Below are 25,273 nucleotides of genomic sequence, written 5' to 3' on the forward strand. Positions count from 1 at the left end.
CTAGGGCAGAGGTAGGATTGGCTGTCAAATCAGTCATGGAGCTTTAGTTGGGTAACTGAATCTGTCATCTGCTGGGGACAGATGACAGACTCCATTTAGCTTGTTTTCCAGGAGCAAGGAAATAGCTCCTACTCTTGGTTATTCGACCCTATCGTTTTAGGAATTTGTATTTCCGTTGGCTGAAGATTTAAAGGTTGGAGACTGCCATAGAACCTTGCCTAAGAGGAATCTAAAAGGAAGGAAGATATTTAGATAGTACTTAATATTATTTGGGGACACAGAGCTGTACAACTACCAGGACTGTATTTTTTCAGCAGTCTCTCTCCTTAGGTATCTGAGTGCCTATAAAGGTTGTTAAGGGCTTGCTAGTTTATGTGAACCTGAATAGGACGGACCTATTCAGGGACAGGACCTATACTAGGATTTTATAATTTTTAGTGTTTCAATATTTCTGGGAAGAATATTTTTAATAACAACATAGACGTTTTCCTCTGACTTTCATATATTTAACTTTCAAGTATTTCAAATGTTTCAAGGGAATCCTTGTAGTGTTTTAGGGTAAAGGTAAGCACTGAGGTCTTTTTTTTTTTTTTTTTTTTTTTGAGACGGAGTCTCGCTCTGTTGCCGAGGCTGGAGTGCAGTGGCGCGATCTCGGCTCACTGCAAGCTCCGCCTCCCGGGTTCACGCCATTCTCCTGCCTCAGCCTCTGGAGTAGCTGGGACTACAGTCCCCGGCCACTACGCCCGGCCTTTTTTTTTTTTTGTAATTTTAGATCCCCTGACCTCGTGATCCACCAGTCTCGGCCTCCTAAAGTGTTGGGATTACAGGCATGAGCCACCATACCCGGCCTGCACTGAGGCCTTCTTAAGTGATTTCCATGCTGAAGAACCCAGGCTGCCATTTTTGAGTGATGCAGATTACTCTTTGAACCAGGGGTAAATGAAGGAGAGGAGACACTATTTTTCTACCTTGTTTTAAGTTATCAGGTTTGTTCCAGTTTAGGTATTAAAAATTATGTCAACAATTAATTGGATTTTCAGCTCAGCCTCTAGGACATAAAATTTGTGAAGACAAATTATTCTCCGACTATGCCAGTGTATTGGCTGCCATGATTTGTTATGGAACTACGCGTGGGTCTTTATTGACTATTTCATAGATTGGGAATTGTGGAGCTAGAAATAAGTAACTAAAATCTACAACAGAGGCCAAATTTTAATTTTCTTAAGCAATATTAATATAGAGATAGCTGGCCTCTCACCAGATTTGTTTCCCTTTCTGTTTTTTTGGAGGTCACATGCAGGTATGGACCTGTAAATTACTTTTTTAAAGAAATGAACACCCTCATTTTTGTTGTATATATTTGCTCTAAAGGCTTTCCGGCAAACAGGCGACCGATGATTTACAGCCTACATCAGATAAGGAAGACCGTGATTGTGTTATCAAGGTAAAGTGCTCACATGTGAAATTAATTTTCTCAGTATGAATCTAGTTTTTTATATAATTTACTCTTAAAATTTAGCAGTGGTCAACCTGTCATTGCTTTATGTTCGTAATGGAAAGTTGGTCAGAGAAAAGTATTTTAAAGAAATATGAATAATTGAATTTGTAAAAATTGCACTTTGGTAAATAATACATTGTTAAATACTAAGAGGGTGTGTGGGTGAGAAAAGGAATGTGCTGGAAAATGATTACATTGTGACAGAAAAATTATATTTGGCTAAGCTTTCTCACAATACAGGAAATTTGAAATGCTGTCAGGGTTTGTTTGGATAAGTATTCTTTCTGTGACTTTTAAATTCATACTAACATGACTTTTATAATACTTATGCCTAAATAAATTCTTATAGTAATCATGGACTCTCCCTGGTTCCATTTAGTTCCAAAAGTGTATAGCAGATAGCATATAGTTTCTTTTTTTTTTTTTTTTGGACAGTTAATATTTTGGTATCATATACTTCTTAGGATAGCACTCTTTCTCTATTTCTAGCCTTGGTTCTGTAATTAGACTAATATTAGAAACTGTGAAAATTTAGTTGAGTATTGTGGTACGTGCCTGCAATCCCAGCTACTTGGGAGGTTTAGGTGGGAGGATTTTTTGAGCCAAGGAATTCAAGACCAGACTGGCCAACATGGCAACACTGTTTCTCGCATATAAAAAAAAATTGTGGAAATTTAGAAATGTAAATTTTCTTTCTCAAAATGTATATTATAAAGGGATTCCATTGTATTTTTAAGTCGTTTAGGGTTAAGAACATACTTAAAACTCCTCAAATTGAAGAATTTGGACTAATGGACTAGAACACGCTTTGACCAAAATAACAACCAGTTCTAGAAGCAGAGACTCAATAAGCATAGGGTAAGTCTTTAATTTCAGAATTTTTTTGCATCATACTTGTTACAGATTTACACTCAAAATATTTGTATCACATTTTAAAACTCCAAATTTAAGAAGTCTCTGTATTTAGTTATTTAAATAATCATTTTAAAGCCCCTGCATTAGTATAAGCTACTGGAGGTTAGGAAGCACACCTGTTTATATCCTGGAGTAGCTAGAGTAAAGTCTTGCCTGTAAGAAGCATTTTAGTATTTTGGAATGTGAAGACATGAACAGACAAAAGGATTTCTATATAATGGAATGTTACAATTAACCTGAGATACATACCTAATGAAATCTATGGCATTTCTAAAGTATGGCTTAAATGTATAGTCCCTTTTAATGTTTAGGGTATATAAATTCAGATGAGTTATATTGGGAATATATGTCATAAATAGGAAAGAAATATGCCATCAAATAGGAAAGAGGGTTACAGTGTATTTTGCAGTATCTCCCGACTATAAGCTTAGGTTAGGATTTTAGATTTAAAAGTTTTTAACTTTTTTAACCCCAACCCATGTTCTACTAAATATATCTTTTCAAGTCATAGATTACACTTTAGAATTATGATTACTAATTATTTCTCCAAGTGGAAAGTTTATGGAACATTTCTTTTTCCCTTTCTCTTTCCCTGTCTATAGTAATAATGGTCCATCTTTCAGGTAGTTGTAGATGACCATGTTTAAATAATTGAATGTATTGTTTTATGGTATAAAATTAAGGTCTTAGAGAAATATTTACAGCAAACTAATTGTAGAGTATTATTAGGGATATATTATGAACAAAAGTCTCTGTTACATATCCGTATTTCCCCATGTACCTTAGCATACTTGATGATTTTCCTTTGGGTCCTGCTTGACAATGATTGATGTATAGAAAAACTTTTAAATCATCAACCGGGATAATCATAGCTTCTTTTTTTTATACTAGATCCTTTCTTCAACTTTTATTTATTTATTTATTTATTTATTTACAGCCAGAGTTTTGCTCTGTCACCCAGGGCTGGAGTGCGGTGGCGCAATCTTGGCTCACTGCAAGCTCCACCTCCCGGGTTCACGCCATTCTCCTGCCTCAGCCTCCCAAGTAGCTGGGACTATAGGCGCCCACCACCGCGCCCAGCTAATTTTTTGTATTTTTAGTAGAGACAGTTGTAGAACTAGTGAATTACACTGTTTTGATTTTGTTTGTTTTCATATATCTCTTCCCCTACTCAAATATTAAGGAAGAGTCTGTCTTCTGTATATGTTTTCAGCTTCTCCCAGGATATTGCCTATGATTCAGTAGGCACAGTGAATGTGTGTTGTCTTACTGGTTGACTGAGTGAGTGAGTGGGTGAATAAATACAATGTTTTCCGAAGCTTTTTGGTTTGTTTTTCATAGGAGGAAACAACTAAACCAGCAAGAGCAAGAGGACAAAATGATATTGATGTTATTGAAAGTGTTCCACAAGAGCAAACCAGTAACGTCAAATATACATTTTGTTCACAAAGATGATAGAAGTGGTAAGTTAGTGAATATCTCTGAGAATTTTCCTGTGCTTAAATGCTGTTATTAAAAACCATTAAAGGGGCCGGGCGCGGTGGCTCAAGCCTGTAATCCCAGCACTTTGGGAGGCCGAGACGGGCGGATCACGAGGTCAGGAGATCGAGACCATCCTGGCTAACCCGGTGAAACCCCGTCTCTACTAAAAAATACAAAAAACTAGCCGGGCGAGGTGGCGGGCGCCTGTAATCCCAGCTACTCGGGAGGCTGAGGCAGGAGAATGGCGTAAACCCGGGAGGCGGAGCTTGCAGTGAGCTGAGATCCGGCCACTGCATTCCAGCCTGGGCGACAGAGCGAGACTCCGTCTCAAAAAAAAATAAAAATAAAAATAAAAATAAAAAAATAAAAAAAATAAAAACCATTAAAGTAGGTAGACCCAAATATCATATTTATTTCTTTTTTTTTTTTTTTTTTTTTTTTTTTTTTTTTTGAGACGGAGTCTCGCTCTGTCGCCCAGGCTGGAGTGCAGTGGCGCGATCTCGGCTCACTGCAAGCTCCGCCTCCCGGGTTCACGCCATTCTCCTGCCTCAGCCTCCCGAGTAGCTGGGACTACAGGCGCCCACAACCGCGCCCGGCTAATTTTTTGTATTTTTAGTAGAGACGGGGTTTCACCGTGGTCTCGATCTCCTGACCTTGTGATCCGCCCGCCTCGGCCTCCCAAAGTGCTGGGATTACAGGCGTGAGCCACCGCGCCCGGCTCATATTTATTTCTTTTAAATAATTTTCCTGTCTTTCTTCATTCTAACACCTTCTTCTTTCTGAAACTACTATACTTCAACCCTCTGAAAGTCTTTTTGTTATTACTTTTATTTTATTGAAATTTTCATTAGTGGAGACAGACTTGTATATGTATTTATTATGAAATGCACATAAATCTTTTCATGAATGTATCTGTGAATAACATTTTATAGATACAACACCACATTGAGATCAGAAGAGGGAGACATAGAATCACTGTTGTATTCTGAGGTATCGTCTGTCGTCATTCTTGTTATTTTAAAATACAAGCATTCAGTGATGTTAAAACATAAAAGATGATGCCTTGGCTTTACTTTCTCACCTCTATATATGCCTAAAGGAATTGTTTTCTTACGTTTTCAGCCCATAATTTAGAAAGTAATAACCACCCTTAATATCAAACTTCCACTTAAAGTTGAAGGAGAAGTGAAGAAGCATGGAAGTAACAACATGGGATTATCAGAAAACTTGACTGATGCTGCTGGCAATGGTAGTGATGGACTAATTCCACAAAGAAAGAGTGAAAAACCTGAAAATCAGCCATTTCCTAGGACAGAGAATGAGACGTATCAAAGGTAAGCCTATGGCAACATTTAACAGGAGATTACTTATGTGCTATAAAACTAATCTTAATTTGGGCTAATATTCATGATGAGCAAATTTCATACTTTTACTGGGATATTCAGTCTTGCCTGGTAATCAGAAAAATGCAAATCAGCAAACAATGAGTTATCACTTTTTCTAATCATTGATAATTTATTTGAAAAATAATAACCAGTATTGGCAAATGTGACAGAAAAGGCATTTTCTTTTCTTTTTTTGTGAACTTTTATTTTCTTTTGCCATGTCATTTCATGCCTCATCTGACTTCAGGGTTACATGTGCAGTGTTGTTAGATACGTAAACTGTATCGTGGGGATTTGGGGTACAGATGATTTCATCAGCCAGATAATAGGCATAATACCTGATAGGTAGTTTTTTGGTACTCTCCCTCTCCCACCCTCCACCCTCAAATATGCCCCAGTGTTTGCTGTTCTCCACTTTGTGTCCATGTGTTCTCATTATTTAGCCCCCACTAATGAGTGAGAATATGCAGTATTTGAATTTCTGTTCCTGTGATAGTTTCCTTAAAATAAGGGCCTCCAGCTCCATCCATGTTGCTTCAAAGGATATGTTCTCATTGAAAAAGACATTTTCATAGACTGTTGGTACATACATTTTGAACGTTAATTTAGTAGCATGTATCAGAATTTCAGATGTGTCATTCCTTTAACCTAACAACTTCACTTCTAGTACCCTACAGGAACATGACTTGTGTACATGCACAAACATGTTACTACCTATACTACATAACACTCAAGGCTAATACACAGAAACACACACATATATATAACATATTAAGGATATATAGTATATGTATGTTAAGAATATTTGTATAGATATGTTACATATATACTTATGTATAAGGACATTTATTATAGCATTATTACATCAAACATTTGGCAAGTCTAAATCCTTAACAATAGCAAATAGCCCAGTTTTCATACCCAGAAAATAATGTAGTATGCAACCATCTTTTAAAAACGAGGTTAGATCTAGAGTGTACTGATTATTTCACAATTTACATGTATTTAAAGCATTTAGTTTGATGACAAATCTGAAGACAACTTTGTTAGAATTCTCGTAATATCTGCTGTGTTGCAAATGGAAGCTACATGCTGCATAGACGCTGAACCTTGTTAACAACAGGGTTGTTAGTTATTAAAGTTTGTTTTTTTGTTCTCAGTGCCTGAGTCCTGAAATATTGGACCCTGAATCTGAATATTCCCAAGGGATTACACATGAGGATCTATATTCCATAGAAACATTTTAGTGTATTGGGTAAAACTTGTTAAAATACATCATAAGATTTTTGATCTACTAAACCAGGAGTTGACCAGCTTTTTCCTTAAAGAGCCAGTTAGTAAATATTTTAGGCTCTTTGGACTATATTTATTTTTTTGAGGCAGGGTCTCACTCTGTTGGCCAGGCTGGAGTCCAGTGGCATGATCATGGCTCACTGTGGCCTCGACTTTCTGGGCTCCAGGGATCTTCCCACCTCAGCCTCTCTACTATCTGGGACCACAAGTGTGCACCATCACAGCCAGCTAATTGACTTTATGGACTACAAAGTGAATAAGCGTGATGGTGTTCCAAGAAACTGTACTTATAAAAACAGGAAGCAGGCTGGATTTGGCCAAAAGTGCTAAATTGCTGACCCTTGTGCTGAAAGGAAGATTGCTGCTAATGCAGTGAATCCTCTCTGTAAAAGTACCCTGCATGCATGCCAATAGTCTTCCTTTGAAAAGAGAATATATTTCAGTATGCACCTCACCATATTTTTCAATAGTGACTTCATATGATTTAAAAAAATTTTTTTGGTAAAATAAGATTATTTTCTGGATTTGTCCCCTTTTATTCCTGTTAATAAAACTCAGTATTTTACTGTGACCAATTACTTTGTACATTTGATGAGTATCAACTCTCCTAGAACTGGCTATTTATCAAGCAAGAAATACTCCCCTTGAAACTTTTAGTATTCCTTGGTTTTTATGTATAGGCATGAGTAAAATGATAATCAATTTATGTAATCTAGAACTGTTTTAGTGCTATAATTTTATGAATTTATTATTTAACGGATTTCAGTCTGGCATTTCTAAATGCCATATATGTATAGTTTTAAAAACCTTGAAAATATGTAATTGTTTAAAATTATTATATATTTTTTAAACCTTAAAAATATTTAATAAAATATTTAATTGTTATATAAAACTTGAAAACCACAGCTAAACAAGAAGAAAATTAGATAACCCACACTCGTGATGTCCTTGAAAGAACTGTCTACACTCACGGACTCAATTTTTTTTCCATTCATTTTTGATCTCATACCAGTAGTCTTCAACACCAACACTCCTCCGAAGTTGTTTTTCTCAAGGTTATCACTAACCTTCTCTCTAATAAATCTAGGCATTTTTTTCTTACACCTTATTTTATTTAACCTGTCAGCAATATTTATTTTATTTAACCTGTCAGCAACCTAATGGAGGACACTCTCCTCCATGACAGCGTCTTTACTCGGCCCTCATCTGGCTTTTCCACCTGCCTTTCTCGTCCATCCAGTATGGTCTATTTTGCTTGCTCCTCCTCATCTTTCAGTTTTTGCACATTGTCGTTTCCCAGGGCTCTGTCTTTGATCTTCTTTCTCATGACTTTTTCTACTGTGTATATGCTAGTGATTTCCAAATGTATGTCTCCGGCTCAGATTTTTCTCCTTAATTCCAGACCTCCTGTCAACCTGCCTTCTTGACATCTCTCTTTGGTTAGCTGTTGGGTATCACACACCTGTCAGGTCCAAAACTGGACTACTGACGTCTGTCCTCATATCTATTCCTCTTGTAGTCTTTCCTACTTGGGTGAATGGCAACTCTTCCAGTTGCTCTCCCAAAAACCTCAGCATCATTCTTGACTCATCTCTCTTTCTCTCTCTGACACCTCACATCTAATCTAGTTGCAAATCTTGTCAGGTCTACCTGAACAGGTCTAGCTTTATAATAAGCTACATTCTTTATGTTAATCAGTTTTCAGTTAGGGAGAAAAGTCCAAAGTTGTGATTACTAACTCTTCTTTTACTGGTAATCATGACAGTTGTAATTACAGTAAAATGAATCAAAGTAATTGGAAACTTTACTGGTATTTTATTAAAAAAATAAAAATTAGGGTGGTAAATTTAATAGACTTAAAATTTTTTTCCAGGGGATTATGAACCTTCAGTATTTGAAATGAAAAGACAGAGTTGGAATTTTTTGCTTCCTGTAGTAAGAGCTATGCTGGTCAGGCAGGCACTATCTATTCTGATGGAGCAGCTGCTGAACTTACATAGGGTTTCGAGAGGACTGGACTTGAAGGATTGGCTGATTCCCAGACCCAAGTGGGTTGGCATCATCTGGAGCAACATGGTTATCTGAGTGAGATCGCTGGGGATTGGTTAGCACTTCCTGGCCTGTGGATTGATTTTGTGTCTGATTGGTGTCTTTCAGAAGCAAACTGCTCACACTGATGCTGGTTGGTGAGCGAGGCCAGTGGTGATTGATTGATTGACTAGATTTAGAACTAGCTCTGGGTGGCTGCTTGTTACTATGACTACAGGACAGTTCTTTCCTAAGTTTCCTACGTTTCTTCTTTCCTAAGTTTCAGGAAACTTGGACCAGAAATTTTCTGGTCACATTTCTCATGGGTTTCTAAAAGTTGCCTTTTGGCCCAGTGCAGTGGCTCACTTCTGTAATCCCAGCACTTTGGGAGGCTAAGGCGGGCGGATCACTTGAGGTTGAAAGTTCGAGACAGTCTGACTAACATGGAGAAACCCTGTCTCTACTAAAAAAATACAAAATTAGCCAGGTGTGGTGGCTCATACCTGTAATTCCAGCTACTTGGGAGGCTGAGGCAGGATAATAGCTTGAACCCAGGAGGCAGAGGTTGCAGCGGGCTGAGATTGTGCCATTGCACTCCAGCCCAGGCAACAAGAGTGAAACTCCATCTAAAAAAAAAAAAAAAAGTTGCCTTTCATCAGCTATATTCAAAATGAAAACAGTTTCATATTCCAGAACTGTAGACTTAATTTTAAAGTTTTAGTCAAGATGAATTGTTTAATTCATCTTTAGAGATCTCTCAGGAAGATTTATTTTATACTTAGTCTCAACCAGAGTAGTTCTCTACATAAATTATTTTTTAAAAATAATTGTAAGTTTTGTTTCTTTTTTTGGTATTCTTAGAGGCTTCTGCTCCAGTACTAACATAATCTTCAGTGGAAGACTTTAGTTTCTTTGTCGATTTTTGTATGTATATGGTAGTAGTATTCTGTCTGTTTTCTTTCTTTTTTTTGTTCACTTTCTGTTCCCTGCAATAATAGTGATAGTCTTATGTGTGCTTACAATTACAATTTTCTGCTGGCAAATCCAGCTTTTTATATTAGGACTAAATATTAGGCTGAAAGTAAAGAAAAATTACCAGAACATTTTATTTTCAAACAAAATCATAACTAATAAAAAAATTGCTGTTTTGTACTGCATCTATCTATCTATCTCTCTCTCTCTCTATCTATCTATCTATCTATCTATCTATCTATCTATCATGACATTTAGATATTTTAAATTAAGGATTCCTCTCAATATGGTTTGCCTTTGTGTCTCCACCTAAATCTGATCTTGAATTTTAATCCCTGGGTGTTGAGGGAGGAACCTGATGAGAGGTGATTGTGTCACGGGGGCAGTTTCCCTGATGTGTTCTCATGATAGTGAGTTCTCATGAGATCTGATGGTTTTATGAGGGACTGATACCCCTTCACTTCTCTCTCTCCTCCTACCTCATGAAGAAGATGCCTCCTTCCCCTTCACTTTCTGCCATGATTATAAGTATTCTGAGGCTTCCCTAGCCAGGCTGAACTGTGAGTCAATGAAACCTCTTTCCTTTATAAATTACCCAGTCTCCAGTATTTACTTCTAGCAGTGTGAAAACAGATTAATACAGTGAATTGGTTCCGGTATAGCGGAGTACTGCTATAAAGATAACCTGAAAACATGGAAGCAACTTTGGAACTGGGTAATGGGCAGAGGTTGGAATAGTCTGGAGGGCTCAGAAGAAAACAGGAAGATGTAGGAAAGTCTGGAATTTCCTACAGACTTGTTGAATGGTTTTGACCAAAATGCTAATATTGATACGGACAATGAAGTCCAGGCTGAGGTGGTCTTAGATGGGGATGAGGAACTTGTTGGAAACTGGAATAAAGGTTATTCTTGCTATGCTTTAGTAAAGAGACTAGCGGCATTTTGCCGCTGCCCTAGAGATGTGTGGAACTTTGAACTTGAGAGAGATTTAGGGTATCTGGTTGAAAAAGTTTCTAAACAGCAAAGCATTCAAGGTGCGACCCATTGATTCTGAAAGTATTCAGTTTTATGTGTTCACAAAGAGATGGTTTGAAATTGGAACTTTTGTTTAAAAGGGCAGCAGATTGGGAGGCCTAGGCGGGCGGATCACGAGATCAGGAGATCAAGACCATCCTGGCTAACACGATGAAATCCCATCTCTACTAAAAATACAAAAAATCAGCCGGGCGTGGTGGCGGGCGCCTGTAGTCCCAGCTACTCAGGAGGCTGAGGCAGGGGAATGGGGTGAACCTGGGAGGTGGAGTTTGCAGTGAGCTGAGATCGTGCCACTGCACTCCAGCCTGGGCGACAGAGCGAGACTCCTTCTCAAAAAAAAAAAAAAAAAAAGGTAGCAGAGCATAAATTTGGAAAATTTGCAGCCTGACCATAGGGTAGAAAAGAAAGTCCCATTTTCTGGGGAGGAATGCAAGCTGGATTCAGAAATTTACATAAGTAATGAGTAGCCAAATGTTAATTGCCAAGACAATGGGGAAAATATCTCCAGGGCATGTCAGAGATCTTCATGGCAGCCTGTTCCATCACAGGTCCAGAGGCCTAGGAAGAAAAAGTGGTTTCATGGGCTGGGTCCAGGGCCCTACTGCTGCATGCAGTGTCGGGACTTGGTGTCTGCATCCCAGCCACTCCAGCTCCAGCTATGGCTCAAAGGGGCCAAGGTACAGCTCAGGCTGTTGCTTCAGAGGGTGCAAGCCCCAGGCCTTGGTAGTTTCCACATGGTGTTGGGCTTGTGGGTGCACAGAAGTCAAGAATTGAGGTTTGTGAACCTCCACCTAGCTTTCAGAGGATGTATGGAAATGCCTGGATGTCTAGACAGAAGTCTGCTGCAAAGGCAGAGCCCTCATGGAGAACCTCTGCTGGGGCAGTGCAGAAGGGAAATGTGGGGCTGGAGCTCCCACACAGAGTCCCCACTGGGGCACTGTCTAGTGGAGCTGTGAGAAGAGGGCCACTGTCCTCTGGGCCCCAGAATGACAGATCCACCAACAACTTGCAGTGTACACCTGGAAAACCCACAGACACTCGACACCAGGTCATGAGGGAGCTGCCCAAGGCCATGGGAACCCACCCCTTGCATCAGCATGCCCTGGGTGAGAGACATGGAGTCAAAGAAGATTTTGAAGCTTTGACATTTAATTACTTTGCTGTATTTCAGACTTGCATGAGGCCTATAGCCCCCTTGCTTTGGCCAATTTCTTGCATTTGGTAATGGGAGCATTTATTCAATGCCTGTACCCCCATTATATCTTGGAAGTAACTAACTTGTTTTTGATTTTACAGGCTCATAGATGGAAGGGACTTGCCTTGTCTCAGATGAGACTTTGGACTTGGACTTTTGGGTTAATGCTGGAATGAGTTAGCACTTTGGGAAGTCATGGTTGGTTTTGAAATGTGGGGACTTGAGATTTGGGAGGGTCCATGGGTGGAATGATATGGTTAGGCTTTGACTTTGTGTCTCCACCAAACCTCATCTCAAATTGTAAGGTGTTGAGGGAGCGACCTGGTTGGAGGTGATTGGATCGTAGGGTTGGTTCCCCCATTCTGTTCTCATGATAGTGAGTTCTTACATGAGATTTGATGGTTTTATAAGGGGCTCTTCCCCCTTCACTTCTCTCTCTCCTGCCACCTTGTGAAGAAGGTCCCTGCTTCCCCTTCAGCTTCTGCCATGATTGTAAGTTTCCTGAGTCCTCCCCAGTCATGCAGAACTGTTAGTCAATTAAACCTCTTTTCTTTATAAATTACCCAGTCTTGGATATTTCTTTATAGCCATGTGAAAACAGACTAATACACTCCCCCTCAAGACATTTTCCTGATTTCATCTTTCATGTTATATGTGCCTCATGCCATTTTCAGAACTCCATTTGAAGACAAGCATTATTATATTTAACAACAGAATCAGAAATATAGCAGAAATCTAAATATGACTTTCATGTAATACAGCCATTGCTTGCATGCAGTGGACTCCAGTTTTTTAGTGTAGCATTCAAGTGTAGTGTGGCGTTCATCTCTTATTCTTAGCTTCCAAGTATTTTACACTTTTCCTTTCAAGTTTCTAGGAAACACCTAGACTTCATGTGCCTAATCTTTGTGCTCACATTCTATTCTTTAACTGTAATGGTTTTCTCTCACTGGATTTCCCTTGGAGCTCCTCTTAAATTTTGCCTCTTCTCTAAAGCATTCCTAGTGCTAAAATATAACTTTTTATATGTCAACTCTGTCATAACACATTGTATCATAATTGTATATTACCTTGGTTTTGAAGCACCGAATGCACATTTCCTTTTATGCTGCTTGTGCTTCATACCTGTTTTTTAAATTAATAAATTGAGATGGGGAAGAGTTATAGTTTTACAAAAATTTGGATTTTTGTTAATTGTCATTACAGTTATTAAAAAACATTGGCTTTTTATAGAGTTTTAAAAGTAGTGGTTTTGCCTTGCATATGAAGAAAGTAAAGAAACATAAAAATAAAAAATGGACCTCAAAATAATCTGTGATTACACCCATGTTAGAGACGGCAGGCCAATTTACTAGCTAATGGTCTGCTACAAGTAAATGATGATAGCAATTTAAGTGAAATAGGTGAGGATGAAGAAAGGTAAAATATATAAGTCCTTTCTAAGAAATCTCTGAGAAAGAATGTTAACAATGATTACTTTTTCTGGAAATAGAATAGTGTAGTCTGCCAAAACTGGAGACTCAACTGTGTCGATGCTGTTGAAAGATTGATTATGATAAAGATTAGTGACTTTGACTAGGAGCGGTTTCAATAAATAGTAGCCATAGAATGCTGACTGTAGTGGATGAACTTAGACTAACTCTTGAGAAAAACTTTGCTGGGAAAGGCAATAAAGAAATGAGTAATAACTGAAGAAAAATGTGAGATACTAGGAAGTTTTCTCTCTTTTTGTATTTTAAAATGGAAGTTTATAGAGTATGTTTGTTTGCTTTGGAGAATGATTCATAAGAGAAAAACATGTTTATGAAATGTAATTTTGTTTGCATGTCTAAACATTGGCTTGAATTATTATCTTTTAAACATTTTTAGCTAACTAATTGTCCTTAGAACTTCTATTCATGTATAGTTTTATGTTTAGAGTTTTTTCCTTCAGAACTTGTTCAGAAATGTAACATATTAGTGTGACTGAACATGCAGATGATTACTTAAAATTAAACTATCATACACAGATTTTTAAAAATAATTTAATAATAAACATGCACACACTTAGGCCACACTGAATAGAATTAAAATATTTCTTCATAATTGTACATATTGCACTACCTTTGACGGTAGCATCATGAATAACCATGATTTGCTAAGGTACTTACTCTAAAATGTCAGGTGTATCAACTTTATAGTTGTTTAGATTTGGGGGAGAAGGAAACAATTTTGTTCATGTACTTTAGAAAAGCAAACCATGGACAATTTCTCACAGATTATTACTTCAGAATTATAAAGTTCTAAAGTGTCAAAACCATGTTTCCCTGGGCCAACAGTGTCATCAGCATGCATTGTGCGCTCAGTGAGTATTTGTTGAATCCATGAATAAACAGTTGAATAGATGAATGAATGAATGCCTGTTGGTGGATTTCTTTTAAAAACTAATTTTTTAGTTTTTTGAAAGTAGGTTTTCAAACTTGTCTCTGCAAAAACTATTTTTATTTCAAAAATGCAAGATTCAGAAATTATTAGTTATAATTACAGCCAGAAATAAAATGATAATGTGGATTCATCTGCTATCATATCTCTTAAAAACACTTGAAAATAAATACTACCTTCACAGCATATTGCGAAACACATATTTTGGAGGCAGAATTCTTGGGTTTGAATTCTGTGTATACTATTGACCAGCTGCACGGAATGGGGAAAGTTGTATGGCCTTTCTGTGCCTAGTTTCTCTCTTTATAGAATCCCTAATATGTTACCTACTTCACAGAATTGTTATGATGATTAAAATGAACTGGACACATGCACAGTGCTTAGAACAATGCATAGTGCCTGCATAGGAAGTCCTGAAAAAGCTAATGCCATCATTAAGAAAGGGTTACCCTCATATGAGAACATAAATAACATTTTCCAAATAAATTTTAGTGTCAGTTTTTATTGAAAAGGGCAATAATGAGATATATTTAAGGGTATATTTCTTTCTATCACATAATGCAATTAACATGTTTTTCCTTTTGCCTTGATGTCAGAAAGCTTGATCTAAATTCAGTTGTTTGTAATGATATTATTATTACTATATTTTCTTTCTCCCTTAGTGTTACTCTTTGTTTATATGTGAAATTATTTTGTATGTTTATATGTGAAATTATTATGTTTTACATTGCCTGTAAAAAAAAAAAAAGAGCTGAACACTGAGTGAATAGAAGAAATAACCTATAAATGCAGAGATTGTATATAACTAAATTATATACAGAGATTGTATATAATTTTAGATATTATTTGTATTTTATGTATTTACTGTTTGTCTGAAAGGAAATTTTTTAGGCCTCCAATGACAACATCTGATAAAAAGAACAAGGTATTGTAAAAAGTAAATTATCTGAAGCATTATTGTTAAAAAAAAAACCCTACATTATAAAAGGTAATGTGAAAAAACAGAATCTTTTGTTATAAAGACATTTACTTAGAAAAAGGTGATTAAGAAACAGTAGCCATTGATAACAGTACCTTTTTTAAAAACCTGTTTTAAGAAGTTCCTGTGGTTTTGCTCATATAAAAGATGAATAAACACCACTTCTGTACATCTAATACATGCTGTAAATATTTTGAGGACCTTTTGAAGTAGAATTATTTATCTTACAGGTTAAAAGCCAAATATATTCTGTGAATGACCTCGACGACTTAATTTGGCTATCTGAAACATCCTCCGAGGATTGTGAGTTGCTTTACTCTAATTATGAGACTTTTATGTTGCTCATGAGCACTTGGAATGTATTGTAACGGGAGGACCATTGCATAAATATAAGGCCTTTTCGTGTATCCTACAGCAATGTGTGCACAGATTGCTTAGCATTGCACCACAGAGCACTGATGTGTGACAGTGTTGGTCATCTCAGAAATATGCTCATTGTTAAAATAGACTGAGAAATAATGTATATTGTACACCAAGGAACTATGATAACTCCACTGTACTTTTCTCAGTGTGAAGGGCAGTCCTAAGCCCTCTTACTAACTCTGCTTCTCTGCTATGCCTTCTTTTTTTTTTTTTTTTTTTTTGAGACAGTCTTGCTCTGTCGCCCAGGCTGGAGTGCAGTGGCCGGATCTCAGCTCACTGCAAGCTCCGCCTCCCGGGTTTACGCCATTCTCCTGCCTCAGCCTTCCGAGTAGCTGGGACTACAGGCGCCCACCACCTCGCCCGGCTAGTTTTTTTTGTATTTTTTAGTAGAGACGGGGTTTCACCGTGTTAGCCAGGATGGTCTCGATCTCCTGACCTCGTGATTCGCCCGTCTCAGCCTCCCAAAGTGCTGGGATTACAGGCTTGAGCCACCGCGCCCGGCCTCTGCTATGCCTTCTTCCCAGATCAGGTAACCATTCTCTCCCACCCGGAATACTGCAATAATGTTAGAACTGTTTTTCCTGCTACCCCACTTCCTGAGACCATGGTCTACTAGGAAACTACAGTTATGTATTTTTAAAAATTCAGATCTGATCATATCGCTCCCTTGCTTGTAACTCAGCTTACCACTTGCCGTTGCTATAAGGTTAAAGATCTGAATTCTCTAGCTTTATCTTGCATCATTCCAATCATTCCAACCTTTTTTTCCTGTGTCCTAGTCACTGTCTTAGATGTTTATTCCTGCAGTCAATACCTTTTGTGAGGTATAACTGATATGTGATAGACTGCATGTATAGAAAATGTACAATTTGGTAAGTCTTGTCATATGTATGCGTATGTGAAACCATCACCATAATCAAGAGAGGTAACATATCCATCATCCATAGAATCTCTTCCTGTCCCTTTGTGTTCCCTTATTAAGAAACTGTCGGCTGGTGGGGGCAGTGGCTTATGCCTGTAATCCCAGCACTTTGGGAGGCCGAGACAGGCAGATCACAAGGTCAGGAGCTCGAGAAAAGCCTGGCCAACATAGTGAAACTTAGTCTCTATTAAAAATACAAAAAATTAGCCGGGCGTGGTGGCGGGCACCTGTAATCCTAGCTACTCGGGAGGCTAAGGCAGGAGAATGGCTTGAACCTGGGAGGTGGAGGTTGCAGAGAGCTGAGATTGCACCACTGCACACCAGCCAGGGCAACAGTGTGAGACTCCATCTCAAAAAAAAAAAAAAAAAAAAAAAGAAAAGAAAAGAAAAAGAAACTGCTGGCCGGGCAGAGTGGCTCACGCCTGTAATCCCAGCACTTTGGGAGGCTGAGGTGAGTGGATCACGAGGTCAAGAGATCGAGACCATCCAGGCCAACATGGTGAAAACCGGTCTCTACTAAAAATACAAAAATTAGCTGGATGTGGTGGCGTGCACCTGTAGTCCCAGCCACTCGGGAGGCTGAGGCAGGAGAATCACTTGAACCTGGGAGGTAGAGTTTGCAGTGAGCCAAGATTGCACCACTGCGCTCCAGCATGGCAATAACAGTGAGAGTCTGTCTCAAAAAAAAAGAAAAAAGAAAAAAGAAACTGCCAAATGTTTTCCAAAATATTTGTACTATTTTCCATTCCCATTAGCAGTAAGACAGGTCTCATTGTTCTATATCATCACAAGCTCTTAGTATTGCTGTTTTTTAGTTTTTATTTTTAGCCATCTTGATGGGTATGTACTGTGCGTGTCATTATGGTGTTGACATGCATTACCCTAAGGACTAACAAAGTTGAGCATTGTCCTGTGTGCTTATTTGTTTATTTGCCACCTGTATTACATCTTCTTTAGTGAACTGTCTTTTCTAATCTTGGTAGCTTACAAACATTTAAAAGTTAGATAGTTTATGTTATTTGTTGAGTTTTAAGAGTTTTTTGACCGGGCCTGGTGGCTCACGCCTGTAATCCCAGCACTTTAGGAGGCTGAGGCAGAAGGATCATCTGAGGTCAGGAGTTCAAGACTAGCCTGGCCAACATGGTGAAACCCCGTCTACATAAATACAAAAATTAGCTGGGCATGATGATGGGCGCCTGTAATCCCAGCTGCTTGAGAGACTGCGGCAGAAGAATCGCTTGAACCCAGGAGATGGAGGTTGCAGTGAGCCGAGATCATGCCATTGCACTCCAGCCTGGGTGACAGAGCGAGACTCCGTCTAAAAACAAAGAGTTCTTTATAGATTCTGGATATTATTCCTTTATTAACCATGCCTTTTGCAGGGATTTTTCCCCAGTCTTTGGGTTGACTTTTTTGTTTTTTTAATAGCATATTTTAAACACAGAAGATTTTAATTTTGGTGAAGTCCGGTTTACCTGTTTATTTATGGATTTTGGTTTTTGTCTCGTATCTAAAATATCTTTGCCCAGCACAAGATCTCAAAAATTTTCTCCTCTGCTTTCTTGTATAATATTTATTATTTATTTATTTATTTATTTATTTATTTATTTTGAGAAGGGGTCTTGCAGAATTTTTTTTTGAGAAGGGGTCTTGTAGAAGCGGCCTGTAGGATTTTTATAGTTTTAAAATGATCCACATTGCATTCATTTTTACATATGGAGTGAAGTGTGGATGCAAGTTCGTTTTACGGATGTGGATATCTACTTGTTCCAGCAGCATATGTTGAAAAAGTTGTCCTTTCATTGTCCTACATTGCCATTGTGCCTTTGTGAAAAATAAGTTGACTATGTGTGTGTGTGGGTCTATTTCTGGACTGTTTGCTGTGTTCCATCGTTCTACAGATTCTCCTTGAGTTACCCTGATAAACTGATCTTAAGTTGAAAATCTACTTAGTACCCAAATAAACCCATCATACAGTTGAAAAATTGTAAGTAGAACCATCTTAATATGGGGTCTTTCTGTAACTGGCTTTCTTTATGTAGGTCTAGCATTCCTAATCCAAAAACCCAAAATCAGAAATGCTCCAAAATCCAAAACTTTGTGGGTACCTACATGATGTCACAAGTGGAAAATTTCACACTAGACCTCATATACACAAACTGTCATTTGCAAATTTACTAAAAGTACTCCATAAAATTGCCTTCAAGCTCTGTATATAAGGTGTGTGTAACATGTATGTATTTTGTGTTTAGACTTGGGTTCCATCCCCAAGACATCTCATTATATATATGCAAATACTCAAAAACTCAAAACACTTGGGTCCCAAGCGCTTTGAGAGATACTCCACCTACAACAGTATCACGCTGTTTTGATTTCTGTAAATCTATACTAAATCTTGAAATCAGCCCTTCAGTTTTCTTCTTTTTTAAGGTTTGCTTTGACAATTCTGGATCTTTTGAATTTTCCACATGAATTTTAGAATTAGATGGTTAATGTTTTTAAAAGCCTGCTGTGGGCCAGGCGCGGTGGCTCTCGCCTGTAATCCCAGCACTTTGGGAGACCGAGGCGGGTGGATCACGAGGTCAGGAGATCGAGACCATCCTGGCTAACACAGTGAAACCCCGTCTCTACCAAAAATACAAAAAATTAGCCGGGTGTGGTGGCGGGTGCCTGTAGTCCCGGTTACTGGGGAGGCTGAGGTAGGAGAATGGCATGAACCTGGGAGGCGGAGCTTGCAGTGAGCCGAGACCGCGCCACTGCACTCCAGCCTGGGCGACGGAGCAAGACTCCATGTCAAAAAAAAAAAAAAGCCTGCTGTGTTGGGAATTACACCAAGATTGTGTTCAATCTGTAGATTAATTGGGGAAGGATTGACACTTTAACAATAATGTGTCTTTCCACTCCTGTAAAGTAGTTTCTCTCCATGTATATAGGTCAAATTTAATTTTCTTAGCAATATTTTGTAGGTTTTTTGTATGTGTTTACATATATACATACATACATATATATATATTTTTTCTTCTTTTTTTTTTTTTTTTGAGACAGAGACTCACTTTGTTACCCAGGCTGGGGTGCAGTGGTGTGATCGTGGCTCAATGCAGCCTCCACCTCCCAGGTTCAGATGATTCTCTGGCCCCAGCTATCCAAGTAGCTGGTATCACAGGCATGAGCCACCATGCCTGACCAATTTTTGTATTTTTAGTGGAGATGGGGTTTTCACCATGTCAGCCAGGCTGGTCTTGAACTTCTGACCTCAAGTGATCCACCTGCCTCAGCCACCCAAAGTGCTGGGATTACATGTGTGAGCCACTGCATCCCCCCCTTGGTTTTTCCATATTTTTTCAGATTCATCTGTATCTCAATTTTTTTGGTGAAGTTGTACATGATATTTCTAAAATTCCAGTTGTTGCTTATTGCTAGTATATAGGAATATAATTGGCTTTTGTATGTTGATTTTTGTATCCTCCAATCTTGCTAAACTCACTTATTAGTTCTAGTGGCTTTTTTGGTAGATTTGATCAGATTTTCTGTGTACATCAAAGGTTATCCAAACTTTTCATTCTCAAACTATTGTCTTACTAAAGACAGGAAATCTTTTTTAGACTTGTCACAAAATAGTCTCTGTTGCAGCTAATCAACTTGCCATTGTAGTATGAGAGCAGCCAGGGAGGATACATACATTAATGAACACAGCTGTCTTCCAATAAAACTTTATTTACAAAAACAAGAAGCTGGCCCACCGGTTGGTGTTTACCCACCCCTATTATGTGATCATGGTTGTGAATAAAGACAGTTTTACTTCTTCCTTCCTACCTGGATGCCTTTTCTTTTTCTTGTCTGACTTCACTAGCTGAAATCTTCAGCACAAGGTTTATTTACTAAAGTTGTGAAAGCAGACATTCCTGTGTTGCTCCTGATATGGGGAAAGCATTCAGTTTTTCATCGTGACACATTTTTCATCATGACACATTACTTGTATATTAATCGTAGATGCTTTATATCATGCTGATGAAGTTCATTTGTATTCTTAGGTTGCTGAGGGGTTTTTGTTTGTTTGTTTGTTTTTTAGACGGAGTCTCACTCTGTCGCCCAGGCTGGAGTGCAGTGGTGAGATTTTGACTCACTGCAAGCTCTGCCTCCCGGGTTCATGCCATTCTCCTGCCTCAGCCTCCCGAGTAGCTGGGACTACAGGTGCCCACCACCACGCCCAGCTAATTTTTTTTTGTATTTTTAGTAGAGTCTGGGTTTCACCGTGTTAGCCAAGATGGTCTTGATCTCCTGACCTTGTGATCCACCTCCCTTGGCTTCCCACAGTGCTGGGATTACAGGCGTGAGCCACCGCGCCCGGCCGAGGTTTTTTTTAAATCAAGAATTAATGTTAAATTTTATCAAATGCCTTTATCTACTCAAATTATCATGTAGTTCTTCTCTGATATTTTAATGTTAAACCTTGCATTTTAGGAGAAACCCCATTTATGATGTAATCTCCTTTTAAAATGTCATTGGAGCCAGATACAGTGGCTCACGCCTGTAGTCCCAGCACTTTCAGAGGTCAAAGCAGGAGGATTGCTTGAAGCAGGTGTTTGAGACCAGCCTGGGCAACAAAGCAAGATCCTATTTCTATTTACAACAATAATTATATATATGATTTATATATACATATAAATTGAGTTATACGTATATATAAAATTTATATATATGTAAATTAAATACAACTAGAAATATTTAAAAGTATTTTTAGTATAGTTTTAAGTTCACAGCAAAATCGAGAGTCAGGTACAGAGATTGACCATGACTCTCTGCCCCCAGACATGTATAGCCTCCCTCGTTATCAGTGTGCCTCACCATAGTGGTACACTTGATACTACTGATGAATCAAAAATGACATGTCATAATCACCGAAAGTTCATAGTTTATATTAGTGTTCATTCTTGGTGTTGTACATTCCATGGGTTTGGACAAAAACCTGTATTCATCATCATAGTATTTTACAAAATATTTTCACTGCTTTGAAATTCCTTTTGTTTCCTATCTGTCCTTTTCTGCCCTCCCGTACCCCAGGCAACCACTGATCTTTTTACTATAGTCATAGTTTTGCCTTTTCTAGAGTGTCATATAGTTGGAATCATACAGTATGTACGCTTCAGATTGGCACCTTCCACTTGGTAGTATGCATTTATGGTTCCTTCATATCTTCTTATGACTTGATAGCTCATTTCTTTTTAACATCGAATACTAGTTTATTATATGACTGTACCAGAGGTTGTTCATTTGCCTATTGCAGCATATCTTAGTTGCCTCAGAAATTGGTTAAATTTTTATGTCAACATTCATGATGGAGTTTTCTTTTTTGTAATATCATTATTTGGTTCAGGGTCATGCTACCTTGATAGAATGAGTTGTGTTGTATTTCTCCTCTTTATTTTGCAGGGGAGAGGTTGTGTAAAATTATGTTACATCTTCCTAAAATGTTTGGTAACATTCACCAGCATAGCTAGGGCTGGGAGTTTTCCTTGTGGGAAGGTTTTACCTACAACTTTTTTCTTCTGTAGATATAAGGTGATTGGATTATCAATTTCCTGATTGAGCTTTGGTTAATTTTGTATTTCAAGGGCTGTGTCCATTTAAATTGTCATGTTTAGTTACGTAAGCTCACACTATTTTCTTGCTATTCTTTTAGTATCTGTGAATCCAGAAAAATGTCACATTACTTATTTCTGAAGTTAGTAATTTGTATCTTCTCTCTTTTGTGATTAGCCTGGCTAGATGGAGGTTTATCACTTTCAGATAATCACTCAGAGTGTTTGACTTTATTGATTTTCCTATTGCTTTTCTGTTTTATTGGTTTCATCTTTGAGGTCATGGTTTGTTTGGTCTGCTGTCACAAAATACCATAGACTGTGTAGCTTATAAACAACAGAAGCTAACTTCTCACACCTGGAGGCTGAAAAGTCCAAGATCAAGGTGCTGAAAGATTTGATGTCTACTGAGGGACCAATTCCTGGTTTTTAGGTTCCGTGTTTTCCCCTGTGTGCTTCACGTGGCAGAGTAGGTGAATGAGCTCTCTGGTGTCTCTTATGTAAGGGCACTAATCCCATTCATGAGGGCTTAGATTCCATGAGCTAATTGGCCCCACAAAGCCTCAGTTTCTAGTAATATCACCTCTGTGATAAAGTTTCAGCATATGAGTTTTGAGAGGACACATGTTCACACCATAGCAGATGTTTATTATATCATTTCCTTTGCTTCCTTTGGGTTTAATTTGCTCTTTTCTTCTTAGTTTCTTCTTTTTTACTTTCTTAAGATAGAAGGTCATTGATTTGAGAGTCTTCCAATATAGACATTCAGTACTGAAACTTTTTATTTAACTACTGTTGTAGCTACAGCCCATAAATTCTGACATGTTGTATTTTTATTTTATTTCAGTTCAAAATAGTTACTAATATTTCTTTGCATCAGCTCTTTGGCCTAGCGTTATTTAGATGTGAGTTACTTTGTTTCCAAATTTATGAGAATTTTGATGAGATATTTGGTTACTGATTTCTAATTTGATGCTCTGTGGTCGGGCACCACACTTTGTATTAACTTAAATCCTTTTGACTTAATTCTTTTATGAAGATTTATTGTGTGGCCTAGAATATGATCTGTTTTGCTAAGTGTTCCATAGGCCCTTGAGAAGCATAGTGTTCTTCAAGTCTACTCTAGTCTTACTGATTTTCTGCCTCCTTATTCTGTCACATACTGAGTAAGTGATATTGAAATCTCAGACTACACCTGTGAATTTGTCAATTTCTTCTATCAGTTTTTGCCTCATGTATTTTGAAACTGTTATGTTACTAGGTACATAAACATTTAGGATTATGTGTTCTTGATTAATTGAACCATTTATCATTATGAAATAATTTTGTTGATAACTAGTAATATTTTTGCTCTGAAATCTACTTTGGTATTAATATAACCATTTCTGCTAGGCTTTATTTGTTAACTGTTAGCATGGTATATATTTTTCCATTCTTTTAACTAATTTACATCTTTACATTTAAAGTATTTCTGGTTTTTTGTTGTTGTTGTTGTTTTCTTTGTTTTCTGAGACGGAGTCTTGCTTTGTCACCCAGGCTAGAGTGCAGTGGCGGGATCTCAGCCCACTGCAAGCTCTGCCTCCTGAATTCACGCCATTCTCCTGCCTCAGCCTCCCAAGTAGCTGGGACTACAGGCACCTGCCACCATGCCCAGCTAATTTTTTGTATTTTCAGTAGAGACAGCGTTTCACGTGTTAGCCAGGATGGTCTCAATCTCCTGACCTCGTGATCCGGCCCGCCTCAGCCTCCCAAAGAGCTTGGATTACAGGCGTGAGCCATCACGCCTGGCCTACATTTAAAGTATTTCTTATAGGTATCAGGGAGTAGGATCTTGCTTTTTTATACGGTTTGACAATCTGCCTTTTAATTTAGGTTATTAGGCTGGTTTCATTTATAATGTGATTACTGGTATAATTAAGTTTATTGGTTATCATGCTATTTGGTTTCCATTAGTCCCAGCTGTTCTTTGTTTCTTTTCTTCTTTTTCTGCTTTCTTTTCAATTAGCAATGTAATTTTTTTTTTGAGATGGAGTCTCACTCTGCCACCCAGGCTGCAGTGCAATAGCACAATCTCTGCTCACTGTAACCTCCGCCTCCTGGGTTCAAGCGATTCTCCTGCCTCAGCCTTCCAAGTAGCTGGGACTACAGGCACCTGTCATCACACCTGGCTAATTTTTTGTCTTTTTATTACAGGCAGGTTTTTGCCACATTGGCCAGGCTGGTCTTGAACTCCTGACCTCAGGTGATCTGCCCTCTTCGGCCTCTGAAAGTGCTGGGATTACAAGCGTGAGCCACTGCACCTGGCCTGTCATGTAATTTTTATGATTGTTTTATCTCTCTCTTTTTGCTTATTAGCTATAAGTCTGTTTTTACTATCTTTGTGATTTCATTATAATTTGTACTATATGATTTTATCTTATCACAGTCCACCTTCAGGCAGTATTATACCATCTCATATATGGCATAAGAAAATTAGAATAGTATAATTTCATTTCCTCTTTCCCAGCCAGATCCTTCCTGGATTTGTGGGATTATAGTTTTCATTAAGTTTAGAAAGTTTCTGGCCATTTGCTCTTTATGTTTTGTCTGTCTCTCTCCCTCTCTCTTTGGGGACCTGTATGTTACTGCTTAAAGTTTTCTCATAGTTCTCCGATGTCTCAAATTTATGAATCTTCTCTTTTGTGATGTCTACTCTGTATTTATTTCCATCCAGAATTTTTGCAATTGCAGACTTTCCGGGCTTAATAGGGAAGAAAATGTCTTGGACTTGTGAAATATGAAATTCTTGGAAATAATGTAACAAATTTTTAACTGTGAATTCTTATAATAATTGCATATTTTAAATCATGATTTTAATGGCTATATGGAAGTCTACCATATAGGAACCTCAATATTTAACAAATTGAATTTGGGGTTTTAAATTAGTTTGTATTAGACTTAATGCTGTGAGGAACATCTTTTATTATTGTTATTTTTAGACACAGGGTTTTGCTCTGTCACTGAGGCTGGAGTGCAGTAGCGTGATCATAGCTCACTGCAACTTTGAACTTTGAACTTTTGGGCTCAAGGGATTCTCCGGCCTCAACCTCCTAAGTAGCTGGCACTACAGGCACATGCCCCCATGCCCTACTAACTTTTTAAGTTTT

At 38.1% G+C, this 25,273-nt stretch overlaps 1 long non-coding RNA gene across 1 annotated transcript; it reads left to right on the top strand.

Annotated features, from left to right (window-relative positions):
• Positions 1-685: 685 nt before the first annotated feature.
• On the top strand, positions 686-15,508 carry LOC123572188 (uncharacterized). The gene is made up of 6 exons (XR_006696517.3): positions 686-986; positions 1,372-1,444; positions 2,236-2,356; positions 3,755-3,876; positions 5,018-5,229; positions 15,434-15,508. It is a non-coding gene; the product is annotated as an uncharacterized lncRNA (long non-coding RNA).
• Positions 15,509-25,273: the final 9,765 nt, after the last annotated feature.

This window comes from Macaca fascicularis, chromosome 3 (assembly GCF_037993035.2).
Source record: "Macaca fascicularis isolate 582-1 chromosome 3, T2T-MFA8v1.1".
Taxonomy (NCBI): domain Eukaryota; kingdom Metazoa; phylum Chordata; class Mammalia; order Primates; family Cercopithecidae; genus Macaca; species Macaca fascicularis.